The sequence below is a fragment of the Schistocerca serialis genome, chromosome 2, assembly GCF_023864345.2.
Source record: "Schistocerca serialis cubense isolate TAMUIC-IGC-003099 chromosome 2, iqSchSeri2.2, whole genome shotgun sequence".
NCBI lineage: Eukaryota > Metazoa > Arthropoda > Insecta > Orthoptera > Acrididae > Schistocerca > Schistocerca serialis.
The window spans coordinates 791,630,790-791,652,176 of record NC_064639.1 but is presented as its reverse complement, the minus strand read 5'-3'; the positions used below and the strand labels follow the sequence as shown (position 1 = coordinate 791,652,176).

Sequence of the window (21,387 nt, the reverse complement as noted above, 5' to 3'; positions counted from 1 at the left end):
TAGGGATTTTCTCTGCCTCGTGATGGCTGGGTGTAGTGCGCTGTCCTTGGGTTAGTTAGGTTTAAGTAGTTCTAAGTTCTAGGGGACTTATGACCACAGCAGTTGAGTCCCATAGTGCTCCGAGCCATTTCGTGTGAATAGTATTGTTGGAGATAAAGAGTCATTGTGTGTAATTTTCGTACAGTGACGAGTTTTGTATATTTTGTAAATGATTACGCGATCAATGAAAAAGGCAAAAATGATGGACAGTGAGAATGACGAAATTGTTAACATGGCGAACTCGCCAACAGAGGAAAACAGTATCATGAATAATGAAGTGGAAAACAATTTAATAAGTCGGGAAGATAGTCCGGAACCATTTCAAAATTTTTCTCAATCAGAAAATTCACAGAATACGAGATTAACGATAGAAGATTCTGGAATAGTATCGAACACAGATAGCTTTACAGCTATGACGAAGGAAACTGGTTTTGCGGGAAATGTTAGGGGCGAAAAGAATTTCGAACAAGTTAATATGGAGCAGTTGATGAGTGCAATATTAAATTTACGATCTGAATTAAAAACAGATAGGGGAACAATGGAAACACGGTTAGACTCACTGGAATCACAGTTAAGATCTGAATTAAAAACAGTAGGATCACAAATAGGAACAATTAAAACTGAGATGGGAACAATGGAGACACGGTTAGACTCACGAATAGGGACATGTTTCAAAAATATGAAAGATGAATTAAAGAAAGAAATCAGAGAAGAAGTACAACCGATTTTGAATTCTCACAATAATAGATTAATTGCAGTAGAGATTAGACAAAAGGAACAGGATAGAGAACAGGAAGAAAGAGATCGTGTGATAGTACAAAAATTTTCAGAGTTAAATTTACAACGTGCACACGATAAGGAAGAAATATTTGAGAGAATCGAGGAATCCGTACCAAATGACAGATTAAATAACCTAACACAACAATATGAACAGTTAACTACCAAATGTGTCAATACTGAAACCCGAGTCGCGACACTTACGGAAGACGTAAATAAACAGAAAGAACAATTAGGTGACTTATCGGAAAGAGTTGAGGAGATTTCAGATAAATTGACAAGTCTTAGTTTAAATGGGGACAGAGATTCAGATGATACAGCACCATTGCCATTTGCAGAAACCGAAGAGTACCAAAATATAAATAAGCATGTTTAAAATCAGGGAAAATTTAATGAACGCGTCAAAAGGGAATTTGAGGCATTACGAAAGCAAGTCAAACAAATTGAAGGCGAAATCGTAGGAAAAGACAGCAGAAGAAATTTAGAATCACAGATAGCAGACGGCTTTGCAGAAAATAATTTGTTTCATTTACGGGATGCAACAAGAGAGCGCCAGGCGCGTGAACTAGACAATAATCGACATTCGGACTGGAACAGTCGCGGTAGGTCTTTGTCGCCACGAGGCGAAAACTTTGACTATAAACACTTTTTGACTGTTCGGAAATTTAAGATCTTTCGCAATTCTAAGAATGACATACATCCATGTTCATGGTTAGATCAATTTATGTACGCACTTCCACCAAATTGGCTACTGAGTCACAAACTGGAATTTATTTGTGGATATTTAGAAAACGAACCGGCGACGCGCATGCGTGCACTTATTAGAGATTGTAATAATCTAAATGATTTTTATCACGCATTTCTATCGGCATATTGGTCCGAAAACACGCAAGACAGAGTCAAACACAGTCTTATTATGCAGCGTAATTTTAAACAGTCTGAATTCCGCACGCCGGCAGAATACTTTGAAGACATGATTCGAAAGAATCAGTTCCTGTCCAACCCTTATAGCCCGACTGAATTAATTCGCATTTGTTTAACTAAGCTGCCACAATCCATAAGACAAATTGCTTTAGCTGGAAGATGTAAAGACGACATTGAGACTTTTAAGACTTTGCTACAAGAACTTCAGTATGACAACGACGACGGGACTTCTTGTAATTTTTTCAGTAACAGTAATTACAATAGATTTTCAGAGAAAAGGGATAGTGATCGGAACGGACGTTATAGCGGTAATTTTGAGAATGACAATAACAGACGTTCTAACAGAAATTACACAGACAATTATAATAACGGTAATTCCTACCGGTATGATCAATCATACGGAAACAGTAATCGGTGTCATCAAGACAGAAATTATTCATTATGTAATAGAAATTCTTTCTACAGAAATAACCAGGGTAGTAGATACAACAATAATTTTAGAAGTGACAGTCGAAATTACACAAGAAGTAGTCATGCAGACACACAGGAAAATAGAAATTTTAATAACAGACACAACCAAGAATTTGTATCTAATAGACAGGAGGGACCTAATTGGCATCCTCCACGTGACAGAACTTCTGAGAGACAAGTGCAAATCGTAGAAATTGATCCGCGAAATGACGCGAATAATTAAAGTCCTCAGGGGATTCACTATTCTAAGTGAATATGTACCGTAGCGTGCATAGGGCCCCGAGCTGTAGTGGTGCTATTTCCCTTTTAGTTTTCTGCACCGCTGCCTACTCTTTTACTATTCTTTGCATCTGTCAAAACAACTCTTCGACTATCAATCTATCTAGAGAATCGTTCAAGAATAACCGGATATGACTATTTTACCCCAAAGTGATTTCGGAAATTACCGTTTGTACTTACTATATCTTCTGCAGCATTCATTCGCAGTTTAAAGGAAATTTTACCTGTTTATCTTCGTAACAATATTACTTCATATGTTGACGACATTCTTATTGCTAAACGTTCTTGGAGTGAGCACAACAAAATTTTGGATTCATTATTACGTATTTTTGCACGAGTTGGCATTACAGTGAACTTGGAAAAATCTGAATTTGGTCGTTCTCAGGTGAAATTTCTCGGTCACATTATTTCTACAGAAGGTATTCTTCCTGATCCAGAGAAACTAGACGCTATTCGTAATTATGCTGTTCCTACCACAAAACGTGATGTTCGTAGTTTCCTTGGTGTCTGTAATTTTCTTAGACGCTTCGTTAGATTGGACAATTTGGCCACACCTCGTTTATGTGAACTATCCGGAAAGAATTCTAATTGGTGTTGGGATGAGGAAGCTCAGTCAGAATTTGAACAACTTCGTGATGCTTTAGTTGCTGCTCCACTTCTTTCACATCCGGATTTATCTAAAGATTTTTGTTTGGCGACGGACTCATCATACAAAGGCCTAGGGGCACATTTATTTCAAGAGATAGAAGAAAACGGCGTTGTAGTACAGAAGACTATTGCATTTGGAAGTCGTGTTCTCTCTAAATTAGAAAAGAATTATTCGATTACGGAACTTGAAGCCTTGGCTGTTGTTTGGGCTTTCACAAAATTTCGCACATTTTTGTTTGGCAGACATACTAAGGTTTACACCGATCATCGAGCTCTGGAATTTCTTATGTCAACAAAATTAACTCATGGCAGATTGTCACGATGGGCGTTGTATCTACAGGAATTTGATTTTAGTATTGTTTACATACAGGGTTCTTCAAATATTGTTGCTGATGCTTTATCACGTGCACCTATGGGTTTGAAACAAAGTGCTGAAGAGGACTGCAAAGAAAACCATTATTGTTTGATGTATATTCAAGGTGTTGCGTTTGAGAACTTTATTTCGTCTTCGCTCCGGGACATCGCCAAGGAGCAAAATAAGGATCCCATCTGGAAGGACATTAAGGAGAAGTGGAGGAGAAAGGAAAGCGTAGCGATTAGACAGCATTATTTAGTTCGCAATGACATTCTTTTTAAACGAAAATCGGTTGACAACTCTGTTTGGTTAGTTTGTATTCCTGATGAGTGGGTCAATAAATTGATTTGGTACACACATTTCAGTTATGCACACTTTGGTCCCAGAAAATGCTTTCATAAATTACGAGAAAATTGCTACTTCAGTAATATGGAAAAACGTATTCGATCTGTTCTTGCGAAATGCAAATTATGTCAAAAGGCTAAGCCGCCAACTATTTCTCGCAGAGCACCATTGTTTCCTATCATTCCAGCGAAATTAAAGGACATGGCTGCAGTCGATTTGTTCGGTCCAGTGGTTCGTTCTACTAATGGTTTTGCGTACATTTTCGTAGCAGTGGAATTGACATCAAAATATGTGTGTTTTACACCTTTACGCAAAGCAACAGCTCGTTCAGTATCTAACGCTTTCATCAAACATTTTCTTAAAGAAGTGGGTCATGTTGATAAGGTTATATCAGATAATGGATCACAGTTTCGCTCTAAAATTTGGCTTAGTACTCTACGGCGTCGTAAGATTAAACCAATTTTCATTTCACTTTTTCACCCTCAGTCTAACGCTTCAGAGAGATGGATGAAGGAAATCAATAAATTGTGTCGACTTTATTGTCATCAGAATCACAGAACGTGGGATCAGTATCTTCATATTTTTCAAAACATTCTGAATGAACTTCCTAATGACTCAACTTCTTTACCGCCAATACTGATATTAAAAAACAAAGCACCGACAAATCGCATTTCTGAAATCGTTCCTTTTCCACCTACACGGAAACTGCGGCATTCTGAAGTTGTCAACCTGGCTCTGCGAAATATTGCATCTGCGGCTGCTAGAAGAGAGAAATCAGCTAAGCATCCTGGTCGTTTAAAAATCTTGTCAGTTGGTCAAAAGGTGTTAATTAAGTCTCATCGTTTGTCTCACAAAGGAAAGGGCTTGTGTCGCAAATTTTTTCTGCTTTATAACGGTCCATATAGAGTTCGCAAAATTATTCATGATAACACTGTTGAAGCAGAAACTCTTAAATCACGACGATCTAAGCGAATACACCATATATCTAACGTTAAAATTTTTGTGGAATGTCATACTTTTGAGAAACTAACAGCTAGATGTAAACATGCAGAGAATACAAGGATACCGCGCTGTGTTTTGGCGGCGGCACATACTCAAAGCAACAGTCAAGTCTGCGCGCCGCACAAGGCAGTCGTTGACCGCAAACAATTACTTCCTACGTCACGCGCCTACAGCTGATCGAGCGCTCAGTGCGAATGCACTGACAGCCGTAAACAAATACACAGTCTAATTTCTCCGATTAAATTCAGCATAAAGCTATAGTGACTTGATGAATTATGTTATTAACGTTCAGTATTTTTCAAGATACGGTTCTATAAAATATTTAAGAACTTCAGGTAAATTCTGTGTGTGTTCGACGTTAAGACGACTTGCTATCGAGAAAATTTCAGGAAGAATGTAATTTCGAAGAAGAAACTAATAAACTAAAAAGGTAACTATTAATTGAATTTATTTTTCCGGTAACATATTTCCGCTTAGGTACGTACTTTAGACGTAATTTTCTGCTCGCGATTATGTGATTCATACTTTGTGCTAAATTTCATGTTCTATGAATTTACTTGTGAAGCGACGTGCTTGCGTACGTTAACTGATTTTGATAATGATTGATTAATGAACAGGGTTGTTATTTGTATATATTATGCATCGCTTGGCTGCACTACTTTCTCACTGATGTCATATTTTTTATTATGTGCCTGCTGTGCTTATTTATTTAAATTATAATTGTCACCTGATTAATTGTGCTGACTATGGTTATGTGTGTAAGTTATACTTTGTGATTTATCTGCTTGCGCCTTCATGTTTACTTATTAAGATTACATATGAACATTTATTTGCTTATGCTGATATGATGCTAATGGCCTGTTTATTATGTTAGATAACATATTTGCTGCCTTGCTTATGGATTGCATATTTACACATTTCTGTTTTGTTGTCATAACTACTCTTTAATTTGGTATATAAAAATGCTGATGTACTGTGTACGAACATAGAGTGTAGGTCACACTATTGTATTAATTATAGATTGTTCGCTTGGCAGAGCCTCGTTGTAAGAATTGTGCTGCATCCACTTGTTGACATTCTGTTCTCCACTCGTATATTTACTCGCTATTGCATGTTTTGCTTACGCTCAGTGCCTTATATTTTTAAGATAAGAAAATGAACTGCCATGAGCTGGAGGTTTTATGGAAGCTGTATAAATTTATGCTAATAGGAAGGAAGCTAACGACATGACATACCAACACTAGGGTTAGACCATTGACAGTTATTACAGTGCATTCTTCGTGAGCAATTGAAATAGTAAGTGACACATGACACAAAAAAATACTCCACATGTTTGCTTCTGCCATGATTCTTGAAGTGGTGTACACACTGTGAAATATTATGATCATTCACACTCCGTAATCGTACTTAATTACTGAGAGTTATTCGAACTAAAGTCTGTTAGAGGTCATGTATGCATTTTTTTTATTAAATGATGGACAAGGTAACCAAAATGTATTTTATAATTCATAATGAAGATTTGGATCAGATGGATTACACAGAGGCTGTGTGTGGACATTATGTCTTCGGATTGTATGGGATGATGAATTGAAGTTTGCACAAGGATTTTATCTGTACTTGTTCGAGGAGACTGACTAGAGGAAAGAGTTGTTATGGAAGTGAAATGATATTGGTAATAAGGTTTATATGCATCGACGTATTGAAGAGGTATTATTGAGGTATTAAGATTGTGTGAAGTTGATGATTATTGGAGTTTTGGTGGACAAGAGGTAAGGTAAATGATATTGATGATAAGGTTTATATGTATCGACGTAAGAGGTATTATTGAAGTATTAAGATTATGTGATGCTGATGATTATTGGAGTTTTGGTGGATGAGAGGTAAAGTAAGTGAGGAGCGTATTTTTTTTGTTGGTTTATATGGAACAAGAAGGATGAAGATGGCAGACTAGAACACTCAAGTGGAAAGAAGATTGCCTACACACACACTTTGTTAAATCACTAAGCAGTATATACTTTTTTTTGAGAGAGGAAGCATTTGCATATCTTGGCTCACTGACAGTTATTCAGCAACCGTACATTTTGGTCTGGCTTGGCAAATATTGGTCTTGACATGATGACTATGACGTTGACTAACTATTATTGACTGTTATAAACTATGCCACTACTACTTGATACACATGATGAACATCAAATTTTGACAGAATTGCATTTACACAGTTAACACTATTCAGTTACACAGTAGTACTTAATGTGGATGAAAGATGAGTGAGTGTGTTTTGTGTGTTTTCCCTTCCTAATCCCAGAAAAGTGGTACCGACTTATCTCCTAAATATTATTTTACTTGCTTGTTGTGGCTTGCACTGACACCCATAAATATTATAGGTTTACTGATATTTGTGTATTCGTAATAGTTAATATGACAATTATCTGATATCATTTGTGTGTTTATTATAATTTGTATGTTTAGTGTAAGAGCATTGATAATAATTTTGTAAAATTAATAGTGTGTGCATTCAAACTATTGTTCATGCCTGAACTGTCTGATTAGTGATAGTGAATATTATGGACTGTTACCTGCACTTGTTCAACATAATGGGTGCCACTTAGAAATGTTTAATTTCTGCTGATGAACTGTGTGATTAGTGATGGTGAATATTATGGACTGTTACCTGCACTTGTTCAACATAATGCGTGCCACTTAGAAATGTTTAATTTCTGCTGATGAACTGTGTGATCAGTGATGGTGAATATTATGGACTGTTACCTGCACTTGTTCAACATAATGCGTGCCACTAGGGCATGTTTAATTTCTGCTTATAAACTCTGATGAACAGTGTGATTAGTGATAGTGAATATTATGGACTGCTGTCTGGACCTGCTCATCATTGCTAGGTGCTAGGTGCTTCTGCTGAATGATGTCACTTGTTGGTGTCTGCACCTGTTGACCATTGCTGGGTGCTACTGCTGGAACTAATCATTGAAAGCATTTTATGTGAACATTTGTATAAACTGATTTTTTGTGTATTGTGTGAACTATTATGTGAAGTCACATGTATGAAAGAAGTTGTATTGCTTACTGTAATTAATATATTAGGTTATTGAAAGGTCAGTGCAAAGACAAAATTTTATCTAATTATGTGATATTTACGTATTAATATTATCTTTTATTTTGTCTGTACTTTTGTGGACGAATTTGGTGGTATTTTCACCACCAATGCTGGCAAAAATACCATCAAATTCTGGCCCGTGGAGGAAGGGCATATGAAAGGTGGCTACACTGAGCCACAGCGCCAGAGATTGCGCCAAAGAGTATTATTCAGCCGCCTCCACTGGCAGTGCTTGTCGAGAACTCGTAGTAGGCAGTGCTTGCTGAGATGTCGTAGTGAAGAGTTCTTGTCGAGAGGTCGTAGTAGGGAGTGCTTGTGGAGATGTTGTAGTAGTGAGTGCTTGTTCCATGTTTTATGCAGTTGTTTGATGGGCTAGACAGCAGATATTGTTCCAATGGAGATATTGTAATGATTAGAGTGCTTTTCGTCAATATATATGAGGGTAACAAAACTCGTTTTTTTTTCATTATCTCAATGTCTTAAATAACGCGTCATCACAGGTTCAGTCAACAAGCATCTGGCTCGTGTTCTTGCATTAGAGTGTAATTCTGGTTTTCTTGCAATTACAGTATTTCTATTTTTTTAATTACTTCATTATAAATGGTATTTAAAATTTCTTGTCTTATTGATGAAGAACCGTGCCAGATGTGTACGTTGAGTCATACTTCCACACACAGAACAGTTATACTTGTGCTTTGGTTTCGTAGGTTTTATAGTTGCTGGGGACTTAATTAATTAATTGTATTAACGGAAATTTTCATTTCATTCTTTGTTGTTGTTCTATGCAGTCAGATTGCGTACAAATACTAATCAGGGCCAACCGTTTACGAGACTTCGTAATCGGACAGACAGCTACTAAAATCAAAAATTTAAAATATTATTTGCATTCTTTTTTTATATAATTAAGCCCCCATGCAGAGTTTTAGACACACCGCCGCTCAGAATCGGCATGAAAAGGTCCAAGAGGGTGGCATCAAGGGGACCAGTGAAACCAACCCTTCCCTGGGGTGCTACTTCGCACAGATTTCGGGGTCGAAAACGACAGTCCGCGACGCGAAGAGCAGGGGGAAGACGTTCTTGACAACCTTCAACACTGCTGACAACCTAGGACGTTTCAACCCCTCTATAAGGAAATTGTGGTGCTGCATCCTCACTGAATGTGATAGCACCCCTCCGCAGCGCAACGCGACCGCAATTTTTGCTCTCGCGTACAGGTTCGAACCGCTATGGATCGTTCAGAAATTTCAGCACCAAATAAGCCTGACGGCTGCTCTAGCGCATGAAGGTAAGAAAAACGTAACCTGCAGGGTGTGGAAGGCATTTCCTAACCCTCAGCTACTATAGCAGCCGCCATGCTAATTTGGTATCGAAATTTCTGAAGGAACGTTTCTAAAGTTCTCAGCAAAGTTGTATTGGTAGCATCGAAGATTTTGCCGACGAACTGATGCTCGGAGAGGGGAGGGGGGGGGGGGGGTTGCAGGGCGTTCTTAGAGTGACCTTTTGCCGTTTTTTATTCACGTTCATTTTCATGTTCATGTACTCCCTTGTAATCACGCTACAGGAGGGCGGGAAACGGGAGGGTTGAAAAAGCGTATGCACCCTTTGCTGCGTCGGATCACTTTCACATTTCGTCGAATGGTTTTGAACGGTCACCAGTGGTTCCAACCTGAACACGAGAGAAAAAATTACGGTAGCGCTGCTCTCTAAAGGGGTGCGATCATATTCAGTGGGTATGCAGTCTCCCATTGCCCTTAGAGAAGCGTTAAAACGTCCGAGAGTGTCAGCAGGGCAAAGGTGTCAAAGTGTGCGCCCCAGGGAAAGGGGGGAGGGGGTTCAAAAATGGTTCAAATGGCTCTGAGCACTATGGGACTTAACATCTGAGGTCATCAGTCCCCTAGGACGTAGAACTACTTAAACCTAACTAACCTAAGAACATCACACACTTCGATGCCCGAGGCAGGATTCGAACCTGCGACCGTAGCGGTCGCGCGGTTCCAGACTGTAGCGTCTAGAACCGCTCGGCCACCCCGGACGGCAAGGGGGGGGGGTTCACTGGCACCCTTGATGCCACCCTCTTAGGCCTTTCCATGTCGATTCTAAGCGGCAGTGTGTCCAAAATGTTTTTCTCGGCCAATCACAAGAATAACGCGCGATTTCAATGCTGGCTGTCGCTGTTCTCATCTTCATCGCAGAGACGTCTAAAGAAGGGGTGAAATGTGGGTAGCAGGGCTGCGACGACTTTTTCATCGTGTGACACGTCCACGGTATAGGTGTTCAGCACTGTGGTGAAATTTGGTGCCAGTGTGATGTCACATGAACTTCCAAGCTGCCGCCTTTTCTCGCACGTGTCGCCACCTTGCTGGCTGAAGCGTCGTCGAGCCTGAGGGTGATGTTGTTGGACGCCACGTCTTTCCACTGCTAGACGACGTTTGTATGGGCCTTTTAACGAAAATTCAAACTTACGCGTTCCAATGGGAGGCATTTACGGGGTTTCGAAAAAGTGATCCTTCAACTCAAAGCGCGGTATAGTTACTGACTAAACTATTATTGCACGCTCATGATCCATTTGTCATACGTAAACTGAAACTCATTGATCAGTGAAAGTAAAATACTTTAGTTTTATAGCTGTAATTCCGTTGATGCCTAAGATTAGTCATCGATTTGTCTTGAGTCGTTACTTGCTTCACTAGTCACACCCACACACTCACTGGTCATACCGGACTCGACAGTCCATTATCGCAGCAACGCCATCTGTCCCTGTCTTGGGCTATTTGCTTCCATTCACCTTCAATACCCAGGTTCCTCAAATCAGCCCTCACATTGTACTCTCATCTACGCCTCGGTCTCCACACAGGACGCTTTCCCTCCAAGTGCCCTACCAGTACTCTGCGCGCTGCCCTGCCCTCATCCATTCGAGCTACGTGATCTGCCCATCGCAGCCTACGTGATTTAATAATACTGATTATGTCAGGGATTGAATAAAGTTCGTGAACCTCTTCGTTATGCAGTTTTCGGCACTCTCCGCTAATGTCACCCCTTTTTGCTCCGAAAATTTTCCTCAAAATTTTGTTTTCAAATACTCGAAACGGCTTTTCATTTTGCATAGTGAGAGACCAAGTTTCACAACCATACAGCATAACTGGTACAATAATAGTTTTGTATATTCTAATCTTTAAATTCCTAGACAATATCCGTGATGAAAGTAATCTATTCAGTGAGAAGTAGCACGCATTTCCCGCCCGTAATCTCTTATTCAGTTCGGATTCAATCTCATTTCTCGAAGTGATGTCCACACCTAGATAATTAAATGTGTTCACTTTTTCAAACTACATGTCTCCAACTCTTAACATTTCCTGATCTACTGCTGTTGGCATTCTAGCAGTAACCAGGTATTTAGTTTTGTCTTCACTTATCCTTAGACCTACATCTTCACTAGCCTTGATAAACGCATTCGCATTTGCTGTTACAGATTCTTTCCTATCGCTAATGATGTTTAGATCATCTGCATACCCTAATATCTTAATATTTCCATTTAACTCCACACCCTCTGAATTATCTGCTGCCATTCGTACAATATATTCTAGGACTAAATTAAAAAGTTGCGGAGACAGGACATCTCCCTTCTTAAGTCCGTTCTTTATTACAAATTCTTCTGAGTCCAATTTCCCCACGCGTACTCTACCTTTTGTGTTTTTCAAACTCGCTTCTACGAGGGCAGTTCAATAAGTAATGCAACACATTTTTTTTCTCGGCCAATTTTGGTTGAAAAAACCGGAAATTTCTTGTGGAATATTTTCAAACATTCCCGCTTCGTCTCGTATAGTTTCATTGACTTCCGACAGGTGGCAGCACTGTATGGAGCTGTTAAAATGGCATCTGTAACGGATGTGCGTTGCAAACAACGGGCAGTGATCGAGTTTCTTTTGGCGGAAAACCATGGCATCTCAGATATTCATAGGCTCTTGCAGAATGTCTACGGTGATCTGGCAGTGGACAAAAGCACGGTGAGTCGTTGGGCAAAGCGTGTGTCATCATCGCCGCAAGGTCAAGCAAGACTGACTGATCTCCCGCGTGCGGGCAGGCCGTGCACAGCTGTGACTCCTGCAATGGTGGAGCGTGCGAACACACTCGTTCGAGATGCTCGACGGATCACCATCAAACAACTCAGTGCTCAACTTGACATCTCTGTTGGTAGTGCTGTCACAATTGTTCACCAGTTGGGATATTCAAAGGTTTGTTCCCGCTGGGTCCCTCGTTGTCTAACCGAACACCATAAAGAGCAAAGGAGAACTATCTGTGCGGAATTGCTTGCTCATCATGTGGCTGAGGGTGACAATTTCTTGTCAAAGATTGTTACAGGCGATGAAACATGGGTTCATCACTTCGAACCTGAAACAAAACGGCAATCAATGGAGTGGCGCCACACCCACTCCCCTACCAAGAAAAAGTTTAAAGCCATACCCTCAGCCGGTAAAGTCATGGTTACAGTCTTCTGGGACGCTGAAGGGGTTATTCTGTTCGATGTCCTTCCCCATGGTCAAACGATCAACTCTGAAGTGTATTGTGCTACTCTTCAGAAATTGAAGAAACGACTTCAGCGTGTTCGTAGGCACAAAAATCTGAACGAACTTCTCCTTCTTCATGACAACGCAAGACCTCACACAAGTCTTCGCACCCGAGAGGAGCTCACAAAACTTCAGTGGACTGTTCTTCCTCATGCACCCTACAGCCCCGATCTCGCACCGTCGGATTTCCATATGTTTGGCCCAATGAAGGACGCAATCCGTGGGAGGCACTACGCGGATGATGAAGAAGTTATTGATGCAGTACGACGTTGGCTCCGACATCGACCAGTGGAATAGTACCGTGCAGGCATACAGGCCCTCATTTCAAGGTGGCGTAAGGCCGTAGCATTGAATGGAGATTACGTTGAAAAATAGTGTTCTGTAGCTAAAAGATTGGGGAATAACCTGGTGTATTTCAATGCTGAATAAAACAACACCTGTTTCAGAAAAAAATGTGTTGCATTACTTATTGAACTGCCCTCGTATAAGTCTAACATACTTCTTTGGTATTCCTAGTTCCAAAATAATTCTGTACAATTTTGATTTCAATACTAAATCATATGCTTTTCTAAAATCTATGAAATGATTATGAACTGGTTTACTGTATTCCCATTTCTTTTCCAAAATTTGACGCAGGGTGAATATTTGGTTTATAGTTGATCTGTTCCTCCGAAAGCCAGCTTGGTAATCCCCCACAATTTCATCTGCATATGGTGTAAGCCTGCTTAGCAGAATATTCGAGAAAATTTTGGAACATACTGGTAATAACGATATCCCTCTATAATTGCTACAATCCATTTTGTCGCCCTTCTTAAAAATTGGGATCAGAATCGACTCTTGCCTCTCTTCGGGTATCATATCTGAGTTCCATACTTTAGTTGTCACTTTGTGAACTACTTCCACCAATTTCTGCCCCCATTTTTAACTAATTCTGCAGTTATGCAATCTGATCCTGGTGCTTTGTGGTTTTTCAATTTGTTGATTGCATCTCTTACTTCCTTTAACGTTCGCTCATGTATCTGGGGTTCTGCTGTATGTATTTCGTACGCCTGCTCATTTCCTGCTTCCTGGTGTACAATTAATAGATGCTCAAAATACGCCCTCCATTTACTTAATATAGCAGTAGGGTCTGTCAGTATTCCCCCGGCATCCCCTCGAAGTGCATTTGTCCTAGCCTTGAACCCCTTCCTATACCCATTTATGTCTAGGTAGAGTTCCCTAATGTTTTTTGTTTTACTATTTGTTTCCATTTTTTTTATTTGATTGTTCAAATAATCCCTCTTCTTTGCCCGTAGCCTACGACCAACTTCCCTTCTCATGTTCGAGAACTTCTCTCGTTTCCTGTCTCCCATTCTATCCCAATCTAATCGCGCTTGTCTCCTTTCCTTTACCAATTTCTTACATTCCTCATCAAACCACGGTTTCCTCCTGTTATTCTTAATTGTACCTATTGTGACCTTCGCTGCCTCTTTGATATTATTGCTCACAGTGATCCACTGTTTATTTATATCCTCGTCTTGATCTTCGTGTGTCCTGAGAGCATCAAACCTATTTGAAATTTCTATCATGCACCTTCTTCTAAATTTTTCATCATTTAGCTTGTCAGTATCGAACCTAACAAGTTCTGCATTGCGACACCTTGATGTTGCTGTAGATAGCCGTTGGTGAACTTTGGCGACTACAAGAAAATGATCAAAATCGCAGTCCGCTCCCCTAGAGTCGTAACATCTTCTATACTAGTGTGCCATCTCCTATCTACAAGAACATGATCAATTTGGTTTCGAGTGTGTCCATGCGGAGAGACCCAAGTTGCAGAATGAATGTCCTTCCTTTTGAAATATGTGCTCTCAACAATCCTGTCTTTTCAAACAGCAAAATTAACCACCCTTGTGCCATTATCATTCGGAATGTTATGCAAACTTTCTTTCCCAATTGTAGCCGGGAATGCTTCCTCCTTCCCTATCTTCGCATTAAAATCACCTATGATTAATTTTGTATCGTACGAGAACTCATCCCACAGTTGATCTAGTTCTTCATAAAAGCCGTCTTTAACAACCTCTTCAGTGTCCTCAGTTGGTGCGTGTACATTAAGTACTACTAGCCTATTCCACCTGCCGGACAGCACTGTAACTGATAGTCGGTCACTAATGAACCTTATATCTCTGATTGCGTGAAGCACTTTTCTCTGTACTGCGAAACCTGTTCCGAAACTGTGAGCTACCGCACCTCCATAGAAAAATGTATAGTTACACCTCTTTATGCTACCCTCCCCCTGCCACCGAGTTTCTTGAATAGCTGTAATGTCTACATCGTATCTATCTAATACGTTTAATAATGTCTTGCTTCACTGCTAGGTATGTAAAATAACGAAGAATGTGCATCAATATTTAATATATGATTATTCGTAGCTGAGAAATACCCACAAACTTATGTTAAAAGGAGCATCGGTGGTAGGTAGAGAGACTCATTAAAACCCACGACAGTTAATTTTGGAATAAGTTCCATCAGTAATGTGCAAAGTTATAGATAAGAAAAAATTTGTTCAATGTGAAATTAGTAATTATTGCGCTGTATTATACCAGTTATAAAGGATGCTTAATATTTAATCCACAGCTGTTACTCATTTGCTCGACAGCGCATTATTAACCAAATCATAAATGATCTACACATTTACTCATGCAAAATAGGCTTCTGTTTAACTCTAGTTTATTAACCTATTAAAAAAATACCTTTGGAACTTTACAAACTTGGATCAAGACAACTTGTATCAATAACAGAAACAGATATTACTATACCGTTCTCATTAGCTTCATCTAAAAAGAGATATTATAATAGCCGGCCGTTGTGACAGAGCGGTTCTAGTCGCTTCAGTCTGGAACCGCGCTGCTGCTACGGTCGCAAGTTCGAATCCTGCCTCGGGCATGGATGTACGTGATGCCCTTATGTTAGTTAGGTTTAAGTAGTTCTAAGTCTAGAGGACTGATGACCTCAGATGTTAAGTCCCATAGTGCTCAGGGCCATTTGAACCATTAAGATTTATCATAATGAGAAAATGGTCATATACCAGTTATAAATAATTAAATTCGTCGCGCCTGCATTGAAAGAAAGGGATGGTGCCGTCTAGTGTAGCTGCACTGCATTACAAGAGGATTCACCACTCTCGCATTGCTGCCGGAGTGAAACTATCATCTCTTCCGTAGCTCGCATCGGGTTCAAGAACGTCTAATAAAGAAAGAACAGACTGTCTAACAGTACATGTTCTTATGTCTTGTAAATTTGTAGATCTAAAATCATTGCTCAAATTATTCTACTGTACAATACGTTAAGATATTTGTACAGCTCAGAAGGAACAGATATACGATTCACTTCTTGGGAGTGTACCCTGCCACGCGACCCTGTTCTATTCTAAGTCCCTTTTGACTGTCAGCCTCTTCTCTGCTGCTCACAAAGGGTTGTGTTATTATTACTAGGCAGTAAAGATCTTCTGTCAGAGTCGGTTCCACCAACCTTACAAAAGCTACAAAGTACACTTCTGGAATAATAAACGAGCAAATCAACAGTTATTTGCAGCGAATAGCGCTGTTCTCTGCCATGTAAGCTGCTTAGGGCAATATTTTTCTAGTCAGAGGTATACTTCCTCTTATTTAATGTACTTTGATATTAATCTGTTCCCAATACAGATTAGTAAAAGATTCTATCCTTCTACAAAGGAAAAACACGGTTGTTTGATTTCGCTGTATGCGTAACTTAATTCAATTATACGTAGACCATACATACAGGATTTCCCGGCTTTTGTTGAACGGTTTACTTTCATACGATCTACTATAGTCGTGGTCAAATAAGAAAAATACATGTTCTCACGTCTAGCCTTGGTAATGGATGTGGGTTTCAATACGTATAGCCTTGGATATTTTGTCCTGTCGCGTCTTCTACCGTCAGTTTTGTTAATGTTGGTCACACACATTTGGAGGACTACCAGTGTTTCAGATCTTCGCATAACTCAGGCAAACCGAAATCTTCAACGAGAGAAAATGATTAGGAAATAAATAATGTTCCGATTGATTCCTCAGTTTGGTGCGCAGTATAGCCTTCCGGCCATAGTTTAGCCCGTGTGGTATAAAATCTAGAATCTAACCTAAACATTAAGGCACATAAGAGGATTTTCTACTTCTGTTATTTCAGATAACGCGTATACCATTTGCATGTTGAGCTATATCGGTTTTGATGATTTCTTCTCCATATAGAGTCCTCATGTAGAGTCTTCCTTTTGTACTTTTTTATTTTGGAAGTTGTTGTTGTTGTTGTTGTTGTCGTATCCTTTAGTCTGAAGCTCACCACGCTATTCTATCCTGTTCAAATCTCTTCGTCTCTGCGTAACTACATCAACCTACTGTATTCTAACATTATCTCCGTCTACAATTTTTGTCCACCACACTTCGCTCCGTTTACCAAGTAACGGCTCAAATTCCAATCCCTTCAAACTGTTACAACAGTAACGAAATATTTCGCCTCCATGCTTTGCCTGGTGCTGATCCTCGACATAAAACATTATATGGAGCCAAGTAAAATTGCCGCAACAAGTCTCTGTAATAGAATACGTTTCCTTATTTCAGTTTTTATTTGGTCCACGGACACTAATTGCACGTAGCCGCCTTACACATACACAGACACGAAGTTTTGTCTGTGAAACTGTATCATTTTCAATCGATAATGAATGAAGTTATGAAACATCTCTAACATCACTCTAATACAAACATAGAAGTCTTTCTGTTAAAATCTCGTACAAAAGTTTGTGTTCAGGGCTGATTTTTCGCTGTAAGCAAAGTCTTGACACTTCATTATAAATCAGGTTCCCGGCTTCTACAAATAGGCCCATAGTCTCTTGGCGAGGCAAAGGAAAATATTAGGTCGTTGCAAAAGTTATTAGTGATTTTGTTTTAGATGATGGTATTCCGGTTTCTATGAATTTATCTACCGATTGTTATTTTTTATTTGTAGTTCACTATTGCCATGTGAGTTTACATACTGTCATTTTGTCATTTGGAGACAGTGAGTGGCACTGTAGCTAGAAAATGAAGTGCAAGTGGAGAAATCGGAACATATCTGACGTATTCTTCTGCTTGAGTGCAATAAACGGTGACAGCAGCAGAGACAGGCGGAAACATTTGTGCCATATATGGGAAAAATGCCACTGGACAGGGTACGAGTAGAAATTGGTTTTCTCGTTTTAAGGAGAATTGTTTTGACATTGCTGACTCTCCACGTTCAGGTGGCCTTCGAGATATGATGAAGATCGTTTAAACACATTAATCCACAACGATCCATGTCAGTGTACAGAGGATTGGCAAATGTGATGAACTGTGATCGTTCCACAATCGTGCGACATTTGCATGCACTGGGGATGGTTCAAAAATAGGCTGTGTGGGTACAGCACGCTCTACGCCAAAATCACAAAAATCAGTGAGTGGCCATATGAGCATCTGTGCTTGCTCGTCGATTGGCTCGTGTGCAACACCGACCATTTCTATTCTGTATCGTTACTGGCGGCGATAAATGGTGTCTTTATGGTAACATAAGAAACGAAAGGAATGACTGAGCCCAAATAAAGCGTCAACTCCATGTACAAAGACCGGCGAGCATCCACAAAGATAATGTTCTGCATCATGTGGAACAGCGACTGTGTGTTGTACTACGATTCCCCGAGGTGTAACCCTCACTGATGATACTCACTGTCATTCCAAGAGCAATGGACCAGGAACACTGTGTGAAGTGATCCTACTTCATGATAACGCCAGCCCGCGTTCTGCTACATTGACAAGAAACACTCACTGTACAGGAGTTGGGTTGGAAAGTCATTCTGGATCCACATTATTCACCTGATCTTGCACCCTCAGATTTTAACCTTTTCCGCAGTTTATCGATCAAATTTCCTTTTCTGATGAAAATGCACTCCAGACATGGCTCGATGAGTTCATCGCCTCAAACCACGTGTTTTCTACAGTCGCGAAATCGGAATGTTACCGTAGGGTTGGGAGGCGCTTGTAAATAGTAGGGGAAAATATATTATTGATGACTAAAGTCTCTGTTATGTGCGTCTTTTATGTTTATGAAACTTATGAAAAATACTACGAACTTATGCACCGGCCGAATATGATTAAGATCGTCAATTATGTCACAGTTGCTGTTAGAGGTACTGCTGCAACTAAGGTGCTGACGGAAGTTCCCACGATGAAAAAGTAGCCAGGCAATCATCGCTATGAACGTCGTCCAAACACTTTTTGCCCCTGCACCGCAGGCATGTACAGTATCAGTGTATAGTTTCTGTCTTTAATCTCATATGGAAATTTTAACAAGAGATTCCACTCTATCCAACAATATACTTCAGTGCTACAGACGAAGTCGGCTGCTGAAATTTTGTAGTACCTAACACCCCTATCCTTACCTAAAGCATCCACCAACTCGCCGCGGAAAACTCCCCTGTTAGCCTCTGTCCGAAGCGTTAGAGTCTTTTTGTATTGATTTCAGGCTGATTTTCACTTCCAGTAACCTAAAACATCATAATTATTAGTATTGTTATTAAAAAACTTTATAAATAACACAGTGAGGTCATAGGGGTCGATGAAGGCTTGACAGATAATTTTCCGAAGGATGGATGGACGATCAAAGTTTCACGCTGCGTATACTTAAGGTATCTCAATCGAAGCACGAAGTTAAAATATTTCGATTCAGTTAAATGATTTCACCTAAAGTAGGATGTTTTAAATAATTAAATAAAACATTGTTAAAATGCATCAATAACTTTCAAAATACTTTGCCTTGGCAAATTAGGATTTCAGATATGTGCTGTCCTAATCAAATGCGATTATTTGATGTACATAATGACGAAATTTTCTTAATTTTTTATTTTGATATTTTCAGAGGGCTTATTTTTGTATGTTTTTATGTCTTTTATCCGAATGTTAATCCAGTTCAATGAACTTATATAGTAAAGTTTATTAGCACGCGAACAAACTGACTTTTTTCGGGTTAATGAGCATTTATTTTTGTCTGTTATTACTTTATGTTGTAATGTAATGTACTGACACGTTCCATGACCTTGTAGTTTTTCTCCTCAATTTGGCCCTACGGAACTTGACGTGTAAATAAAATTAAAAAAAAAAAAAAAACATCAGTCGGTAAGAAACTCCAATTTTTATTTTGATACACTGAATCTTGCACGACATTAGCCTTCAGCGTTATTTGAAATTAACTAAGTGATAATTTGAATTAAAAGACGGATGCGATTATGAAATACAGCTTCGTTGACGCCATAAGAATGATGTCATCAGCCACAATTACAAAACAAGGTGCATCAGCTGAAGGTGAGCAGAGACTACAGGCAATGTCCGACTCCGAACCTGAGTGATCGGCGCTGTATAATGTCATGCGAGGGGCCCGGGTTCAATTCCCGCCCGGGTCGGAGACTGTTTTGCGCTCTTGGACTGGATGCTGTGTTGTCCTCGTTGTTATTTTATTAACATAGACACGCAAGTCGCCGAAATGGCATCAAACAAAAAGATTTGCATCAAGCGGTCGAGTACCTGCCAAATATGCCATATGTACACACTGAAGTGCGGACACTACTAGCTGGTTTAACAAGTGTGTCCCTTCAGATGGCACTGCATTTTGGTTATGAATAATGGTATGATGGTAGCCCTGATAGAAGTCATTCTGGAACGACTGAGATATGTTCTACTTGCGCTGGACATTGAGAATAAAAAAAACAATTACAGGACATATTGTTAGTGTGAACATTAATGAACACATTTTTTGTGGTGCGCAACCACACTTAAAACCAGAGTTTGATTTAAAATCTATTTTGGTAGTGTCGGACATTTCATGTTACTGGGCAAATGACACAAAATTTCGTTGCTGCATGTCGAACTCCTTTAACAGCTTTAACAACGGGTAATAAAGGTCATTTTATCTCTAGTTTTAAAGCTCTAGTTCTGCTAATATTGTGATGGGTTTTTTATGATGATATTTAATAGCGAATATATACCGTCCAGCCACATTAATGTGACCACCGCCTATGTTCGATGTCAACCTGCAGTAGTCACTCAAAATGGCAAGTAGCAGCACTAGCGGTGGAGGGTGTATACAGCGTGCGTGTATGGGGGACGCGGGAAACAGCACAGTCGTTGTCGTAATGAGGAAACGGAGCTTTTTATCTGACATGCAAGATGGCATGATCGTTGGCCTGCGGGCCAGTGGTGGAGGCATTTCCGAAACGGTAAAGTTCGTAAAGGTTAACGGCCTTGCCGCAGTGGTAACTCCGGTTCCCGTCAGATCACCAAAGTCAAGCGCTGTCGGGCTGGACTAGTACTTGGATGGGTGACCATCCGGTCTACCGAGGGCTGTTAGTAAGCGGGGTGCACTCAGCCCTTGTGAGGCAAAATGAGGATCTACTCGATTGAGAAGTAGCGGGTCCGGTCTCGGAAACTGACATACGGCCGGGAGAGCGGTGTGCTGACCACATGCCCCTCCATATCCGCATCCAGTGACGCCTATGGGTGAGGGTGACACGGCGGCCGGTCGGTTCCGTTGGGCCTTCATGGCCTGTTCGGGAGGAGTTAAGTTAAAGTTCGTAAAGTGTTCACGTACCGCCGGGGTTAAAGTATACCGTGAATAGCAAAATGGTGCTACCGAAAACTGGCGCCGAGGCAACTGAGGTGCACCAAGGGCCTTAGATGACAAGGGTGAACGACGGCTGCGATGTCTACGGGCGAATAGACGTACAATCGTTGAGCAATTGACCGCCAAGATTAACCAAGGGTCTACCAAGAGTGTCTCCTCAACGACTGTAGAGAGAACGTTGTATGGGTCTCCGCAGC

General features: G+C 40.2%; 1 pseudogene; it reads left to right on the top strand.

Moving 5' to 3' along the window:
* The first annotated feature begins 20,801 nt into the window (after window positions 1–20,801).
* LOC126458834 (5S ribosomal RNA) lies at window positions 20,802–20,919 on the top strand (annotated as a pseudogene).
* The last annotated feature ends 468 nt before the right edge of the window (window positions 20,920–21,387 follow it).